Source organism: Crocuta crocuta, unplaced genomic scaffold (genome assembly GCF_008692635.1).
Source record: "Crocuta crocuta isolate KB4526 unplaced genomic scaffold, BGI_CrCroc_1.0 scaffold3, whole genome shotgun sequence".
NCBI classification, from domain to species: domain Eukaryota; kingdom Metazoa; phylum Chordata; class Mammalia; order Carnivora; family Hyaenidae; genus Crocuta; species Crocuta crocuta.
The window spans coordinates 12,477,467-12,496,107 of record NW_027529934.1 but is presented as its reverse complement, the minus strand read 5'-3'; the positions used below and the strand labels follow the sequence as shown (position 1 = coordinate 12,496,107).

The window sequence follows — 18,641 nt, the reverse complement described above, 5'->3', positions numbered from 1 at the left end:
AGGCGGCTCTCCAGGCAAAGTCCCGTGGACAGCGACACACCCTGGTCCTTAAAACTACCACTCTCACGGGATTTTCCGGGCCAGACTTGGGCTATGGCTCACGGAGCTCCCCGTGTGAGGCGTTCCGAGAGCTTCCGATTCTTAGGCGAAAAGGCAGTGGAGCAAAGGGGAGTCTCTTTGGAAGGCGCAGCCGGCTCTGTTTTGTCCCTTCCCTCCGCCCTCGTGCAAGCAGCCTCTCTCGTGCGGGATTCTCCCAGGACGGGCCAGCGCCAATCAGGTGGCTCGGTACCTGCCCCCAGCCCCGGCCACCTGGAGCGGTGATGAGGCCCTCGGCTCCGTGCAGGGGCAGTACTCGGAGCGCCGGGGAACGCGCGGGAGCCTCACGTGGGCAGCCCCAGGCCCAGGCGCTCGGGAGGAGGGGCGCAGACCGGGCGCCAGCCGAGCGCGGGAGTGCACGCCGGAGCCGAGCTGCTCAGCCGCGGTAACGGGTTAGGGTGCTTCTCCAGCGAGGTTCCCCGAAGGAAAAGGAGGGAGGGGGAGGAGGGGGGGCGGAGAATCCTTTCGTTCCTTTCGAGCGCGGAGGTGCCGGGCCCAGGGCGTACTTCCGAGGGCGCCTTAGCCCGGGGGTAAGCGCGCCCCGGCTTGACCGCGGCCGTGCGGGGCTGGGGCTGGAGCGCCGCTTGGCTCTCCCGCTCGGTANCGTCCGGGGTCCTCCGGGCGCGCGGGCGCCTCTGCGCCTGCCTTGCACCCCGGTGATCCTGCTCAAGTTTGACCACACTCGGAGGGCGGAGGGGCGTTCGCGGCCCGGGGTCGCCATCTCCGCCAGGGCGTCCGGGTGCAAGACAGCCGGCGCCGACGTCTGCCTCGGGGCTGAGAAACCGGACAGTGACCCGGGCCGATGTCCGTTTCCCCCCCGAGGCGGGAGCCGGCGGCCCGCACCGCTGTCCCCAGGGCCGTGCGCGGCGGCCTTGGCTGGGGGCGCCGGCCACATCGAAGCTTCCCTCCGCGGCCGGAGGAGGGTTTGGCTCCAGTAGAGCAGGGCACGAGCCGAAAGCCGTTCGGGCTAAGCCGGGCGTTCCCCTGCTCCTGTCCCTTTCACCCTGTCCGGGTGGGGTGGCCCGGCTCGAGTGCCCAGCGCGGCACTCCGGAGACCTCCTGCCAGGGTGGCTTCGTTCGGTCTCTGTGCTTCCTGAGGCCACGAGGGAGGCCGGGGGTGGAGAGCGATCGTCTCTGTCCATGCCCTTGGGCTGCATACACCACCCGTGCTTTTCTGTCGCACTTGGGCATTCCCTTTCTCTGTGTGGAATTGTGGGGTCCTAGCAGTTCACTCTTTCTAGCAAGTTGGCCGCGTCGGGAAGGCGGTGGGGGACAGGTGTGCAACCGCAGGCAGCCCCCCCGCCCCCGCCCTGCAGTCAGTTGAGGCACTGTCTCACGTCCTTTCCAGTCTGCCCAGCCCGGGAACCTCCTCCAGCCCTGGAATACACTCATGGCTCCGGGGCTGGAGGACCCGGGTTGGAGCTGGGGGTTCAGTGTGACTGGCAAGGGTTGACGTCTACGCAGTCAGATCTCTGTGCCCTGTCCTGTCCTCTCGTGGTTGCGCCAGATTCACGTTTTATGAGACACGTGAGACAAACGATGCAGGGGGGGCTTCGGATCTAGAGAAGTGCTCTTTGCTTAAGATTTGCTGGGATTTGGGGTGTTCTTGGGTGGGGGTGGGCAGGCAACTTCCTTTCTGTAGTAGCGAAGTACTTGGGAGTACATGGGGCTCCCGCTCCTTCAGAAAGCGCAAAGGCACATTCTCTGAGAGCAGTGATCATTTCTCAGACCTCTCTCCAGAGTTCCAGCTCCCCTGTCTGCAGGGATGCGAATCAGGATGTAGAGATGGGGGTCGTGCTGGCACCCATGGTGGCTCAGCTGTGGTTTTAGGCAAATCAGCAGCACCCTCCTCATCGCCCTCCCTACGCACATGCAGAGCACGGGCAGAATGTCTGCCACCCTGGGTGGTGACCATGAGTGAATGAGAGAGGCCCTTGTGTGAATGAGAGAAGCCTCTGAAGCCCTTGGGGGGTGGGGGCAGGGTGTGTGTGTCACACGCACAGATAGAAACCATCACTGGCTTTCCTGCCAGGACCAGAAATTTGCATCTCTTGACCTTATCAAAACTAGTGCTCAGGAAAGGCAGAATGGGCTCCAGAGCTGACGAGAGCAAGTCCCTCCCATTTTGCTCCAGGATCTCTGCTTTGTCTCTAGTGTGTCCATCTGTAATTGGAAATGAGCTCTGCTTAGTCCAGGGAGGCTTCAGTCTGAGCACAAACATCATCTGGCAACAGGGAGGCCTGCCTTGGGCCAGGAGCGGCCCAGCCTCACCCAGAGACGCGGGGTAGGATTTTAGTGATGTGTCCTGATAACTTTGGAAAGGAGGCTCAGGTGGATCGTAGCAGAACCTGGGAATCCTCTGCGTGGCCCCTTAACAGAATGGCCCTGGCTGGTCTCATCAATTGTGGAAAGTGCCCCGAGGTTTAGAATCTGGCCTGATGATCATTAGCACTAAGGAAAACTGCCACCGCTTATTATAAGTACCTTCTATGTGTCAGACACAGGGCTGTGCAAAGTCAATATTATTATCCCCGTATTTCGTGCGAGGAGACGGAGTCTGGGAGAGGTGAAATAACTTGCTAAGATCCTAAAGCGAGTCCGGGACAGAGCTGTTCTGTGAAGCCAGTGCTCTCAGTTCCAAAGCCCCCTCCTCCCTCCACCTGGCTGTTCTTGTCCCATTAGGAACAGACACATGTGGTAGCTGAAAATCCAGAGCCATTGTGAATAAACACTATTTGTAGGTCTAGGAGATGTTTGTGACCTCGTTAGGCTTTAGGGAAAGTGCTGGCCAGGTAAAACTGCTTGCTCTTCATTCCCTCTAGGACTCAGGGGTTTAATTCGTACACAAAGGATTGATCCTTTAATATGTAGACTGCAAACCGGTGAAGTGGGGCAATGGCATACTTATTTCCCTTTCAATTAGCAAACATCAAAAAGATTGATAAACTGCTAACGAGGTTCTAGCAAAACAGTCCCTTTCTTACGTTGCTGTTGGAAGAGTAAATGGGTACAACTTCTTTGGAGGGTGTTTTAGAAACATCTACCAAAATTAGAAATGCCCATGCCATCGACCCAGTGATTCCATTTTTAGGAGTTGAACTTGCCCTTACACTTGCCCTTGGGCACAAAGGCGTATGTATGTATCGCACTGAAAGAATTGCACAGAAAGAACAATCCACATGCTCATCAAAGAGGAACTTGCTGAATATCTTGTGCACCTCCAGGCATTTGGATACTGCCCTATTCATTCATAAAAAAAGACTTGGGAAATTTCTCTGTAACTGACATGGAATGATTTCCAATGTATATGGCTAAATGGAAAACATGCATGGAGTGTTTATAATATGCTACTGTTTATGTTATAAAAGAGGGGGAGAAAGGAGAATTCCAAGACGTTTGCTTGTGTATGCATAGTTACATACAAAAAACGTGGTAAGATCTCTTGCCTTGATGCAGAGTAGACCTTTATCCCCTTCTGTGCCCTTTCATTTGGAACCACAGGAACGCATTAACTTAAAAAAAAATCCTCTTTCCTTCTCCAGTGCCTGATATGTTCCGTCAGGCTCCCCTCCAGCTGAATAGTGTGGGGTGGCATCCCCACCTTCAGGTTGCTTGAGGGTCCTGAGAACACACAGGGTCCATCAGCTCTGGGCCATCCAGAATTCCATTAAATACACAGGTTGTGCTTGGAAAGCTGGAGGGAGAGGTGCCTTTCGACACCTTTCTGAGCTGGGTAGGCAAGATACGACCCTCTAACCTTGAAAACAATATGAAGAAGTAGAAACTATCCTCTGTATTGTCCTAATATTCCTTCTACAGGAGAAACTGCGAACACCAGGGTAGTTTTAGCAGGGCAGGGAGGAAAGGAGGGGGCAGGAGGGACGCTATGCCCAGACGTCAGTGAGGACAGTAGGTCTATTTCTGGTGTTGCAGTTGGACTTCAGAAAGGAGAGGAAGAGACATACACGTGAATGAAAAGTTTTGAAAATTCCTCTGGGGTCTAGAGGAAGAAGGAAGGTTATTGACGGGGCTGTGATGGCATCAATCAGCGTGTTCTGGAATGTCCCTTTGGGTGCCCTGCATCAGCACAGATGGCCTGCTCAGCCCCTTCCACTCCCAGGCAAGAATTCCCTTCTGCTGATCACCCTCCGTGGAAACTGCTGGATGCATGAAGGGGGTGGGAGCAAGTATTAGGAACTGCCTTCCCTCCTTCAGGTAAGCAGTGTTGACTAGCAGAAACAGAAGAAAGACTTCATTCCAGCCACACGAGAAGGGGCCTTCCAATAGGTGGGAAACTTTGTTAGGAGCTTTCTGTGTTCAGGTACGCAGTGCTAAGCACTCTCGCCTCCATCATCTCATTTAACCTCCTGACCAGGTATGTGTGAGAGTCCAGGCTCTTTGCCATCAAGCAGCACCTTTCTTGCTCGTCCTTCGATGCCTTTCCTCCTCTGCGGAGTAACCTGCCGCAGAGGCACAAGAGCATCCCAGGTTCTCAGAGACTTGGTTTGGGTTATAACAGCGTGAGGCCGAGCACTGAATACTTTGATGGGTGAGCTGGAATGTTTGCAGCCTGGGTACGTTTGTACGGGGCTCAGTTCGGGGACAAAGCAGGCAGCACTCCTGGTTCGGATGCCCATCTTTCCTGCTTCTGCCTCTGCACGTGAATTAGGGCCAGGCTGAGGGGACTGTGAGTGCGGTGTTCCCCAGGGACGGAGGGAGGAAAGAGAGATGCTTGTGAGGGCCCGTGTCTGCCCCCAAGGAAGAAGGTGGGCAGGGTGGCCCCTGAGCCCCAGTCTGGGGGTCCGTCGGCTGTTTGGCAGAAACAGTCTGAGAGCCGAGGGCCTGGCTCATTGTGAACCTTTCTCCTCCCCCGCAGCTTGCTGGCCAGGGCTCACCTCTGACTCCCACTCCACTTCCAAAAGAAACCACTCGTATTTTTCCCCAAATGAATTCTAGAGCAAAGGCAGCAGCTTCTGTGGTCTGCTGTAAGTGGCTGGATGGAACTCTCAGCTAAGGCTACCAGAACCTGGCCGTGAGGGGGAATGCCAGACGCCCAGTTGATTTTTTAAAAAAGTCATCTTGCGATACCCAAAAAATGTTTACACAGCATAGCAAAGTAGTAGTGGGCGATCAGTGTCATACACTTCAGTTCAGAAGATGAGTATTGCTCAAGGCACTGGGAAGACCGAGAGACGTGCATGGTCCCTGGGCTCGCGTTGCGCCCAAGGCAGTGTGGGAGAGAACATTCGCGCCCACAGCGTGGTCCTGCAGACTAAAGAAGTACATGCTAAGTAGGGGTACAAATGGCACGTGGTCAGGTGCCGAGGGGAGAACGTGAACCAGAGGCTGGCCCCAGTAATCTGGTAGATTGTTAAGGTCTTTTTGGAGGAGGTGATTTTTGAGCTGGGCTTTGAAGGCTAAGTGCGGTTTTGATACACAAGCTCAGAGGAGGGGGCAGAAGAGACCAAGAGAATGGGTTTCGGGAGAATATGGAGCCGTTCAAGATACGTTGATATCAGTAATCTCATTATTTACTCAACTTCTGCCACAGACATGATCCATGGCATGTTCAGGTGCTGACAGTAAAACTGTTTATGTCCCTATAAGGTAGGCACTCACTATGATTTTTTTTTTTTTTTTTTTGTGGTAAAACCAACAGGGCTTGATGATGGGCTAGATATTAGAAGGGCTTCTCACAAGCACAAGACTGTAAAACCATATTAGGTTTCTATCAGATTCATTTTGCTTGTTAAAAGAACAACGGGTGATTATCGGACGTGTGTGACCTCGACATCTCTGTCGTGTCAAACCACTCTTTAGCAGAGTCGTTAGGAATGGGGTTCCAGTTCTGCCTCACCATTTTATTCGGTGTTTGTTCACTCATGTATTCACTCATTCACGTATTCCTATGTGCAATAAAGATGATCCATGTGCCTGAGCCAAGTACTGGGTTTGCCAGGAGATAGAGATAGAGAGAGAGATTAGAGAGAGAGAGAGAAAGCGGAAGGGAGGGAGGGAGGAAGGGATGGTCAAGGGCCCTACTGCCTCTAGGAGTTTGTAGTACGTGGGAGAGATCACAGGAGAAGTTGATAAATGCCAGAGTAAAAATAGCAATGAAAGGCTGTAGAAAAACGGAATATGTGCTCAATAAAGGCTTGTTGCTAAAACACATAAACATCATGATCGGCAGTACCAGATACCACCAAGAGAACAAATTAGAGGGCTAAAAATATTTCTTTGGATTTGGCCAGTGGGTCTCAAAACACGTGTTCATGTCGTGCAACCCATGGAAATCGTGGTGCTTGCTGGAGAACACCATAGAGGTTTAAAAGGGCTGCATATATAATTTTGAACCAAATCGGAGAGCATCTTATGCGAGATTCTACCACATAGAAGAGCAGACACCAAGTTTTAAAGAAAACTTGGTGAAACAAAAGCCTTAAATTGAGGATCTTCTGTGAGCTAATTTTTCCCCCCTATGAATCAGGGGAAGACTGCCAAGCTTCTATTTTCGTGCAGGAAACCCTCAGTGCAGCTGATAGAACACCGGGGACCCGCAGGCGCACAGTTTTGGCAATTTGAAGGTTGTTGATGACTCTAGCAAGGGCAATTTCAGGAGAGTAATGAGGCCGGAAGCCGGATAGAATTGGGTTGCATTTTCATGATATCAACCAAGTATTTATTGAATATCACAGGGAGACACAGTGTGTGTGTGGGGGGGCGGGGGGACCAGAACTGTCAAAGCCCCAGCCCTCATGGAGCTTGAAGTCATTCGGGGAAATAGATTTGTCACAAAGTAAATGTAAGGCGCCACTTATAAAAGCAGTACAGTAGAGGTCCCTGGTGTTGTAAGTGTGTTTCATAGGAGGTCTGGGCCGCCCGGGGAGGACCTGGGGAGTCATCCCGGGGAAATGGTAGTTCAGTAGTCCTGGGGACCGAGTAGGAGTCAAGGAGGTGAGGATAGCCGAGAGAGGATATTCCAGGAATGGGGGAAGGTCATGGCTAGAGCAGGCATGGCATTTCGAGGTGCCAACGGCCAGTGGACTGGGGAGCCGCGAGGGAGAGGGAGAAGCATGTGAGCCGAGCAGGAGAGGCAGGAGGGAGTTGGGACACTCGGTCTTATCGGCCAACAGGTAATCACCGAAGTACTTAGGCGGGAGGGCGACACAGTCCGATTTCCTATTTCAGAAAGATCACTGCGGCTGTAGGGTGTGGACAGTACATGTGAGGCGGCCAAGAGGAGATCCAGGAGACCTATCGGGAGATGGTTGTTTACACTGGGACATTTGTAGTGGAGAAAGGAAGAAGTGGACAGAGTTGAGAGGTTGGGAAGTAAAATGGACAAGAAGTGATGGTTTTGGAAGTGAGAGGGGAGAGGGGAGTTTTGGGGATGGGCCCTGGGCTGCCAGCTATGCAGCCGCGGACGGAGGTACCACTTCCTGAGACAGGAAACAGTCAAACGACAGGAGTTCGATCTTGGCATGTTGTGCTTGAGGAGGCTTTGAAGTGGAGGGGCAGGAGTTTGAAGGAGAGGTCTGGGCAGGAGGTATGCCCCGTAAGCTGTCGGCGTCCAGGGGTGGATGAAGCCCTGGCAGGCGTGCGGCTGCCCCGGGAGGAAGCACAGGCTTAGAAGAGAAGGCCTGGGGTAAACTTCGAGTTAGGATGAGCCCAGAGAGGAGGCAGAGAAGGGTGACCTAGAGAGAGAGGAAAAAAGCCAAGAGTGGGAAATGTCATGAAAGCCACGGGCAGGGTGTTTCCTGAATAAGAGAAGAGGAAGCATAGGGCCTGCTGAGAAGTCCATTGTGATGAGAACCAATGAAAGTCCATTGGCTTCAGAAACAGAGATCGCAGGTGATTTAAACAAGAGTTTCAGGGATGTGATGGGCAAAAGTCAGACTGTAGTTGGTGGGGGGGGAAGTAGACACTGAATGTAGAAATGAGTCTTTCCAGGGGCTTGGAGAGGTAGGGTGGTTTCGTTCTGTTTTACTGGGAGACAGTTGAGCACCTTTACATGTCAATGGGAAGGATCCAGTTGAATGGAAAAGCTATAGGTTCGAGGAAGGATTATTCATAACGTGAGGTTCCTGAGAAAAATGGGTGGACAGCATCAGCCGAGCCGGTGGAGGGATAGGTCTGCGGAGAGAGAGGGGCCATTCTTTGGGCTAACTGGAGAGAAGGAGGGGAGGAGAAGGGCTCATGTCCGTTTGTCTGTATGAGGTGGTGGAAGGCGAGGATGTTTCCATCAGGTTTATTGTTGAATGGGGATGACGAGGACAGTGACGAGAGAAAGGGTGAAGGAACTAGTCAAAGGCGATACCAGCGGAACAGTTATTAGCCGTGTGACATTGAGCCCATTTCCTTAATACCCATGATGCTTCCTCCACACAGTCGTGCCTGGCACGTAAAACACGATCAACAAATGCATGCTGCCATTTTAGCTTTTCTTCTCACCGTCAATGGCTAGCATAGTGCTGAGCACATAATTGATTTTAGGATGAAAGAGTCACCAACACTTTCAGGTATTTAGTACCTAAAATTTAGAAGGATGCCTCTCCATACACCATTTGACTCCCTTCCATCTGTAAAGTGCCAGCCTCTTTCTCCTCTAAGCAGTTGGAAGCTTCTCTTAATGCTGAAGGATTTACTTATATGTGGTGCTTAGCCAGGGCAGATTCCATTAGGGGAGTTAAGCATATGGGCAGGGCACTGGGCCAGGGTGAGAAGAGAAGAGGTTCAATTAATTCAAGAGCCCAATCTCCTCTGGCCTCATTGATATACAGAGGATGGGGCATCTGTGGGACTCACGCCTTCATCACTTTCCTAATATCCAGTGATGCCAACTCTGAACCAGGTCTGCACCCCAGGGGCTGAGATGCAGAGATGAATAGGAATGGTTCCTGCCCTTGTGATATTAATTTTATCAGATAAACATTGTAATGGCTGCATCCCATGCTGGGGAGCACAGGAGAAGGAGCCCCTGGCTGTGCCCAGGCCAGGCAGGGAGGGCTTCCCAGAGGAGGTAGTGTTTGGGCTGGAATGTGAAAATCAACATCTTTGTAGAGCAGAAAAGGGAGACAGACAAGGAGGGAACATCTTTGCAGATAAGAAGGGAAGTCTTCTGGGCCCTTCAAGGCACAGTTAGACCCGGGAGGCTCAGGAGATGGTGGGGGGAACAGAGACTGAATTTGGCCCAGCACTGTCAGAGCAGGAAATGTCAGGTGATGAGGTGGGGGGTAGAGGGGGAGACACAGGACAGCAGGCTGGTGTTCTGCCTCCTGGCCTGAGGACCTGGACTTGAACCTGTAGGAGTGGTAGACCCACTGTAGATTTCTGAACAGTGGCAGAGTGCTTGGTCAAGGGACAGTGGTGGTAGTCTAGGCGAGGGTTGACCACAGGACAGTTTCCGTGATATGGGTCCAAGGTATAGTCATGCTAGGGGATGAGTGTAATGAAACTAAGAGCCAGTGGCATGAAGGAAGTTGTGGAAATAGCTGCTAGGGTGTTTGGAGAGGCCATCTTTGTGTATGCTGAAACTTTCTAGGATGATGGCAGAACCTTAGATGAAGGGGGACAATTGCTAATGTCCTCAATGAGTGAGCGAGAGGTGTGGTGAAGAATAGAGTGAAGAATAATCAAATATCGTGGGCTTCAAAGGGATACGGATTTTTGCAAGAGAACAGAAATGAAACACTCTAGGCTCTCATTTGGAACACAGAATAAACTCCTGAAAAGATTGAATGGTTGCTTATTTCCAAGGTGAGGTGGCTACCACAGAACAGGTGGAATGTATTTCCGAGCTCCTGGGCCACTGAGTGCTGCTTGAGGAGACCGTACAACATCACGGATGGGCGCCCACAGGTCCAAGATCTCAGAAATCAGCTGAGTCCTCACCGTAGCACCACAATCCATGATGTTGTCCTTTCTGGAGTCCATTTCCCAGGCCCCTCAGAGAATCATTTCCAACCTCTTTGCTGAGGTCTTGCTGATACCAAGCATGCCCTCACACTGTGGCAGAGGAGTTAGGCATATAGCACCCTTCATCTCAGGGGGCAGACAGGTCAACACCAGGTTTCCCTTAGCAGATGGGTTTCATTGCCCACTCTCCTCTCTGTTGGGCATACTCTGTACCCCATGTTGTGCTGGGCACATTGGAGGAATCAGAAAAATACCAGACATGGTCCATGCCCTCGAAGATCTCAAGGTCTAGTTAGAAAAGCCAGACTGGCACACCTGGAGCAGTGATGCCCTTTGTTGTCTGGTTTAAGGGAGAGGTGGTTGGGTACAGGCAGGAAATAAGGTAGACGTGTTGCGACTGTCTAGTCAAGAGTTGAGACAGATGGAAAAGAAAGTGTAAGGAATCTAAAATGACCTTCAGAGTTTTGAATGCAGGGAGTAGGCCTGGGAAGTGGGGGTGCCATTCTGAGAGACAGGAAGTACAAGAGGAGAGACTTGGAAGGGCAGTGAGGAGCTCTGCGTGGAAAATGGAGAGCCCAGAGGCTTATTTATAAATGACGGAGGTAGAAGTGGAACTCAGTTGCCTTTGTCAATGTGAGTATTAAGAGTAAATGTTTTAACAAAGGGAAAAAAGTTAATGAGGAGGCAGATGAAGACAATGGTAATAAAAGGATGGAGAAAGGACATACTCTAGAAATATTTAAAGGATGAAGTGGGTAAGATTTGGTGGTTGAGTGGATTTGAGGGGAGAGATGGAGGGAGGAGACTGCAATGACTCACAAATTGCTGGGCTTGGCGACTGGGGAGGATGGTGGTCCCATTACTTAGAAGGAGAAAGGCAGGAAGGCAAACACTTTGAGGGGGAAGAGCATCATCAGTAAAATGATGACGTTTGATACCATTCGGATGAAAGATTCCTGTGGGATAGCTAAGTATACAGTGTCCAAACGCCAGTTGGTGGTGCAAGTCTGAAATCCAGGTCAGCCTAGTTCTGTAGCTCTGAGAATGGTCCATGGTCAGGTGAGGACCTAAGGCAGGCATGGTACGGCGAGAACGGAGCCTTGGGAAGGACTCAGGTGTATGAGGGAGTGGTCTGGAGGGGACAGTCTAAGAGGGAATAGTCGGGGTGACATGAGTTGAACCAGGAGAGGTGGTACTATGGGGGTTGACGAGGCAAAGAGTTCAGGGAATAAGAGTTTCAAGTGGAGTGGGTAGTCAACGTAGATTGTTTGGGAGGGGCAACACAGGGGTCGTTGAGGATCTTTGTCAGAAGTGATTTCAGAGTAGTGGGTGGGAGTTGGGAGTGGATTTCAGTGAGTTCACAATGAATAAGTTACGAGAAAACAGAGAAAGCAAGTGTACACGTGCGTTCGAGTTTTGCTGTGAAGGGGCAGAGAAATGCAGCGATATTTGGATGATTATATTCCAGATGTGGAGACACCAAGTTTAGGTTTTTTAAAAGTGTTTAGTGTTTGTTTATTTTTGAGAGAGAGAGAGAGAGAGAACAAGGAGAGGAGGGGTAGAAAGAGACAGAGAGGAAGAGAGGATCCAAAGCTGGCTCTGCATTGACAGCAGAGATCCGTTGGGGGGCTTGAACTCATGAACTGTGAGATCATGACCTGAGCCAAAGTCAGACACTTAACCAACTGAGCCACCCAGGCGCCCCAAGGCTTTTATTCCTAGTGGCTTTGTTGGGAAAGAGAAGAGAGACAGTTGGGTTAGAAGCTATATGGGGATGTGAGGTGAAGCACTGGGTTGTTTTTCAGAGTGGAAGGAACTCGATCATGCCCATGGGCCTAGGGTTTGGAGCCAAGAGGAGAAGTGGGGAAGCCCGGACTGGAAGGAGAGAGGAGGTGGGATCTGGACCGCTGGAGGGAGGCTGGACTGACCAGGAGGAGGTCGTTTTCAACTTTTAGACCCCGAGGGAGGAGGCTGGGGATTGGCGTAACCCTGGATGCGACTTCGGGTTAGGCCAGGGATGGGGGCAGGAAGCCAAGTGGTTCACCCTTGATGGCGTCAGTACCTTCCGTGATGTAGACAAGGTTATGTGGAGAGGATGGGACTCCGGTGGGGGACACGCAAAGAAGGTTTGGAAGAGTCTCCGAGGGGAATGGAAAGGTTCTGGATTAAAGGCTACAGGTGTTTGAGCCCTGACAACTGAACAACGGTGATTGTGTTGACAGTTGTTTGGGGGAGAGTTTGGGAGCGCACGCTAAGGATGTTTTTGGGCATGTTACATTTAAGGCCATCGCACGAAATCCATCTCAGGTCCTACAGGTGATGAGAGTATCTCACAGGTGCGTGGGTGCTAAGAGTCCTGCTCTCGAGCCTCCGGACTCCGCGAGCTGAGCCCTGCAGCCCAGCTGTTGGGCAGACTCTCTCCCCAGACCAAGGAGGCGGTAGCACCAAGGGGCTGTGCAGGGACGTGCTGTAGAGTCTCTGAGCACCAGGTGCCGTGGGCTCGCGGACATTGGTACCGTCACTGGATTCTTGATGCCTTGTTAAGTGAAAGATCATGTGGGGAAAGGTAGGTTGGGTGAGAACTCTCCTCGTAGCTTTTCGTTCCTTTCTGTCTCTCTTAACTAAGCCTTGCTCAGAGACCATGCTCATCTGCTCTGGGAGAGCGTTCTTATTTGGATCTCAGCACTTCGCTCAATCCACATCATCTCCGCAAATGTTTCCCTACTGGCAGACACATGCTAACTCCATCTTCCGGATCCTTTCGAATCTAAATGAAGGTATGTAGAATGAAGGTCCAGCAGCCAAAGCAAAAATGCCTCCTCTTCCCAGCTCCAGTGCTGTGGCGGGTATCAGATCTGATTCGTCCTGATGTGCCCAGCTCTACATGGAGGCTCACGTCAGACAGAGCCAGGTGCTGGAGGTAAAATGGTGAATAGTGCAGGCAAGGTCTCTGCTTTTGTGGAACCCATAGTCCAGAGCAGTATTTCTTTTCTTTTTTTTTAATGTTTATCTATTTATTTTATGAGAGAGAGAGAGAGAGAGATCACGAGTGGGGGAGGGGCAAAGAGCACGAGAGAGAGAGAGAGAGACCCAAGCAGGTTCCGCATTGTCAGAGCCAGATGTGGGGCTCGATCCCACAAAACCATGAGATCATGACCTGAGCCAAAATCATGAGTCCGATGCTTAACTGATTGAGCCATCCAGGCTCTCCAGGAGAGGTATTTCTCAGTTGAATCACTGCTGACAGTTCTTTGTTGTGGGGGGCTGTCCCGTGCATGGTAGGGTGTTAGGCAGGGTCTCTGGCTTCTGTGCACCCACATGCTGCCAGCACCCTCCCCAGCTGCAGCAGCCAGAAATATGTCCAGACATTGCTCCATGTCCCCTTGGGGGACAAAATACCCTCACCCCCACTGAGAGAATAAAAAGTATTATTAAACAGCCGATCACAAAAATAAAAACACAATTACAAGTATAAAGATACTCAGAAAAAAAAAAACTAAGCGTGTGCTGTGATAGAGAAAGAAAGGAGACTTATTTTAGGTTCAGTGATGAAGCAAAGGCTTCCCGAATGAAGTAGCCCGGAAGCAGAAGCCTGGGGGCTGAGAAGGAGCAGGTCACACGAAGAATGAGGGACTGAACGTTCCTGGCAAGAGAAGAGGCCAGTGCAAGAAAGGGCCTTGGCTATTTGAAGAACAGAAGGAAGGCTCGTTGGCTGGCGCTTAGGAGCCAAAGGGGAAAGCAGTGCCAGATGAGGCTGGAAAAATTAGTAGGGACTAGATTATGCGGGGCTTCATAAACAGTGGTGTTTTAGGAGGAATTCAAATATTTGTGCAGTGTTTTTTTTAAATTTTTTTTTACTGTTAAAATTATTTTGAGAGAGAGACAGAATGTGAATGGGGGAGGGGCAGAGAAAGAGAGAGGGAGACACAGAATCTGAAGCAGGCTCCAGGCTCTGAGCTCTTAGCACAGAGTCCGACACGGGACTCGAACTCACAAACTGTGAGATCAGGACCTGAGCCGAAGTTGAATGCTTAACTGACTGAGCCGCCCAGGCGCCCCTGTGCAGTGTTTTCAGTAGGAAAGACAAGTGCACAGGCTGACGTTTGAAGAAGATCATCTGTCTGCTGAGTGGCAGCCAGTCGGGAAAGGACTAAATGGTCCAGGCAGGAGACTGGGCGTAGCCTGGAGCCCGGCACTGGAGACGGAGAGCTGTAGATGGATGTGAGATTTGCCCCACGTGTTCGTGACATCTCACATATTTTGGTCATACCCAAGGGTTGGTAGTACAGGTTCTGGGACCGCCTTTATTCGGTAGCGTTTATTGAGCGCCCACTGGATGCCCACCATGTAAGACACTGGCCCAGGCAGCTCCGAGTCTAGTAGGAACACGGACACAATGCGGTCTGGGTGCAGAGGTGCGTGGCCCTGTAAGAGTGAGGTGCCATGGAAATCTGGGGAGGCAGAGCTGGTCTGGCCTGGGAGGGGGAGGGTCAGGGGACACTGGAAGAGGGGACACCGATGCCAGTTGATGAAAAAAATCAGTGAATCAAGTGAGGCGGAGGAGAGCGCGCATGCCAGGCCTCACACACCAGAGGCTGCCAGCAGCGTGGCGGGCAGAAGCATAAGGCCCAGGGCAAGGGCAGGTGGGAGAAAAGGCTAGAGGGCTTGGCAAGGGCCGGACCATGACAGCAAACCCAACCTTCGGGGCTCAAGGGCCAAGTGACCGTGCAGTGAAAACAGGAGCCAATGTTTCCAGTCGGGTCTCTTGCAGGCCACCCGCTCTCGCCACCAGAACTGCTGAAGGCCTGCGGGCGTTCCTGTCCTCTCACGTGTCCCCCGAGGCCCCCCACAGTGGCTCCCGAGTGTCATCATCCCACTCGACCCCTGGTGCACAAGCGACATGTACTTTCATAGACCGCCACCCTCTAACCCCCTCCACTCACGCTGCTCCCTAAACCCCCGAAAGAGAAAACCCAAGATTTTTCTCACAGTTAAGGTACTGAGTATCAACTGACCCGTTGAAAATAAGAAGGAGTTCCTCCAGCAAACTAGCAGCCACTTAAAATGATGTCGAAACGTATTTTACCCGAAAAGATAGTCATGATCTGTTGTTCAATTATAAAATGGTGTGAGCGTGAAATGCCAGGGAGCGGATGTGTGCGCGGGCATGTGTAGGAGAGGGCGACAGAGGGTTAACCGCGCTGGTCTCCAAGCGGGCAGAGGCACAGGAGTTTCATGGGTAGCCTTCGCCTAACCTATTTTTAAAATTTTCTAATACACGATGATTACTTTTATGATAAGAAACAAACGACCTACAAAGCTGCGCTAGGAGTCGGGTTGGCAGTGTTCCCGAGAGTCCTTGACCTCCAGCTGGTTACCCTCACTGCCCTTTGTGGACGCGGCAGTATTTTCCTCCAGGAGGGCTGCAAGCAAGACTAATTCATTAAGTGCTTCCAGTCCCGAAGATGACAGGAGCCAGGAAGGCATAAAGTCTTGTTACGACGACAGCCAGCCAACAGCCCAGCCGGTAGCCTTGATGTCTGTGGGTTTATTTATTAAATAAATCCGTCCTCCGCAAGCTCCGGGAGCTTCACAGCCTACTCTGATACAGATCATATTCTCAAAATGGTACAGCCCATCAGTCAGCATAAAGACAGGGCTGGCTCACCAGAGGATTAAAACAAAGAGAACACTGTCCTCGGAAGGAAAATGAACTTGAAAGGATATTGACGGGGGCACGGTGAGGCGTTAGGAGAAGAGGGTGGGGGGAGGCAAGCTGGGTTCTTGGGTCACTTCCCTTAACCTGCCAATGATTGAATGCCTTTTCCGTGTCAGGCATGGAGTCTGTTTCTGTGTACACTTTCTCCCGTTTAAACTTCTTGACGGTTCTTTCTTTCTTTTAAATTTTTCTAATGTTTATTTATTTTTGAGAGTGAGAGAGACTGAGTGCAATTGGGGGAGGAGCAGAGAGAGAGGGAGACACCGAATCTGAAGCAGGCTCCAGGCTCTGAGCTGTCAGCACAGAGCCCGACGCAGGGCTTGAACCCACAAACCGTGAGATCATGACCTGAGCTGAAGTCGGATGCTTGACTGACTGAGCCACCCGGCCAGCCCTAAACTTCACGACAGTTCTATGAGGAATGATTCCCAGTTTGGAGCTATTGAAACAGGCTCAGGGAGAATAAGTAACTAGTTAACAGCAGCCTAGGTTTTAACATAGCTGTTTTTTCACCCAACACTACCCCTGCGTACACTTCCCTGCATGAAGGATGACACTTCAAGGCATTTTGAAGTTTGGAAAATGCCCCACTGATTTTGGCTTAGAAGTTATTCTGTGTGGAGTAGATGCCAAATGCTCTTGTTGAATGGATAGATGGATGGATGGATGGATGGAGGGACAGATGGATGGAGGGATGAATGAACAAAAGAAAGCATGATTTTTGAAAAGTCATATAATCTCATAAAGGCAGAGAGAGAGAGAGATAGATAATCACATTAAAAAGCTGTCACACAGATAGTTGCTACAAATGAATGTGGCCAGGATCCAATAGGACTTTCCGTTGCTTACCTAAGAGTTACAAGAAATGGCTGTAATGGGGGTGGCGCCGGAGTGGCTCAGTGGGGTAAGCATCCAACCTCGGCTCAGGTCATGATCTTTTTTTTTTTTTAATTTTTTTTGATGTTTATTTATTATTGAGACAGAGAGATACAGAGCATGAATAGGGGAGGGGCAGAGAGAGAGGGAGACACAGAATCCGAAGTAGGCTCCAGACTATGAGCTGTCAGCACAGAGCCCATTGAGGGGCTCGAACCCACAAACCACCTGAGCTGAAATCGGATGCCTAACCGACTAAGCCACCCAAGAGCCCCTGCTCAGGTCATGATCTTAATGGCTTGTGAGTTCAAGCCCCACATTGGGCTCTGTGCTGACAACTCAGAGCCTGGAGCCTGCTTCGGACTCTGTTTCTCCCCCCGCCCCCCACCTCTGCTCCTCATTCGCACTCTGTCTCTCTCTGTCTCTCAAAAATAAATAAAAAAACATTTAAAAAAATGGCTGTAATGGGAGTAAACGTCAGGAGAGTCATCTTTCAGGGCTGGAGAGAACTGGGATCATGTGGGTATGTGGGTCGGTCAGTGCTGTCGTGGTTCGGGGTGGGGGAGGGGCTAGCCTGGTTGAGCTCCCGTGCAGGAAGCTAGATGTCTGCTGTTCTCATTTGCACATTGGTTACAGGGTCCTACTGTGTGCTAGCAGTTTGCCTGGGCCTGCCCGGTTCTCAGGGCCTGTTCCATCCTCAGGGCCTATGGACAGAGGAGCAAGGAGGCCTCAAACGGCAAGGCTTCCTGAGCCGCCTGGGAAGAGAAAGGCTTTATTTCTTTATTTTTTTTCAAGGTTGTAGCAAACTGACAGCCTTCCTTGGCCCCAGTGAAGAGCTGTTTCTCTCCATGTGTGCGGCTCAGAGGTTGGTAGCAAGTAGAGATTGAGGAAAGCGTGGTTCGCATCCCTTTCCCTCTCCTTCATCTTCCCTGCTGTGCCTAGAAGCTCACATATTCCTTGTTCCAGTGAGGCAACAGCCGGCCAGCAACGGGAGGGAAGGCCGGGGCGTCCAGACTGCTGTGGGAGCCTACAGAGGGCTCAGGCAACATGGCGGTCTTTGTCTCCCGGGAGCTCAGTTTGCTCGCAAAGAGAATATGCGCCACCTGTGGGCTTACAGGGCGGCACTTGGGAGATCTGCATCTCAGCCCCAGAGGGGACACATGGTCCCTGTGGGGTGGGAGGCTGTGGCGCGACCCATTTCACAGATGTGGAAACTGAGAGCCAGACCTACCTCCTTCCCCCCGAAGGCAGGGAAATCCCAATGCGGGGACCTCTCCAAGGCTGCAGACAGCTGCCTTCCCAGGTCTGAGGAGAGGTGCTTCCCCAGAGGCCTCAGCCACGAGTGCGGAGGAGTCTGAATTCCTCTCTCTGACCCTCCCTCAGATTTTGCCCCCGGTGCTTCCTCACCAGCCCCATCCAATTGGGGTTGAGGAACCGCTTTGAAAAATTTATTTCTAAAAAGATCACACACACACACAGACGCTGAGTGAGCTCTTTGTATTTTATGTGGGAAATCATAAATGGCTCTCGGGCTAAATGAAACCTGAACCAATCAAACAACTTTCCCAGGGGCTCAAAAGAAACAAGATTCGCAGAACTGGCTGGCAGTCCTGCAGAAAATAGAGCTGATGGAGACACCCATGTGGGTGGGGGTTGACCTTGACAAGGGAAACACTAGCCAGTATTTTTATCGGCTTTTCTTTTCTCAGGGCAGTGATGCTGTCACATGCATTCGCAACAGGCCCCTGTTTCTTCTGATTCAGTGCTCCGGCTGCTCAAATTCTATAACCTCAAGGATCTTCTATTACATGTAATTTCTTTTCCTTTTATTTCTCTCTGTCTTTCCTCTGTGGGAGGTGAAGCATCTGCCTTTACCTCTACAGTAACTACCTTGCCCAGGACTCTCCCGATTTTAGCCCCAAAGTTCTCACACCCAGGGAACCCTCTAAGTCCTGGGCAAACCAAGACTGTTGATTACCCTGAAAGTAGGTCACTGCTTCCAAAGAAACTCCTGGGGCGGGGAGAGCGTTTCCCA

At 51.4% G+C, this 18,641-nt stretch overlaps 1 protein-coding gene across 1 annotated transcript in view; it reads left to right on the top strand.

Moving 5' to 3' along the window:
* The first annotated feature begins 432 nt into the window (after positions 1 to 432).
* FAM163B (family with sequence similarity 163 member B) overlaps positions 433 to 18,641 on the top strand; it is a 78,379-nt gene continuing 60,170 nt past the window's right edge. Inside the window, exon 1 of the mRNA XM_077763121.1 lies at positions 433 to 481. The gene's annotated coding sequence lies outside the window, so the exon portion shown is untranslated. The remainder of the gene's footprint in view (positions 482 to 18,641) is intronic.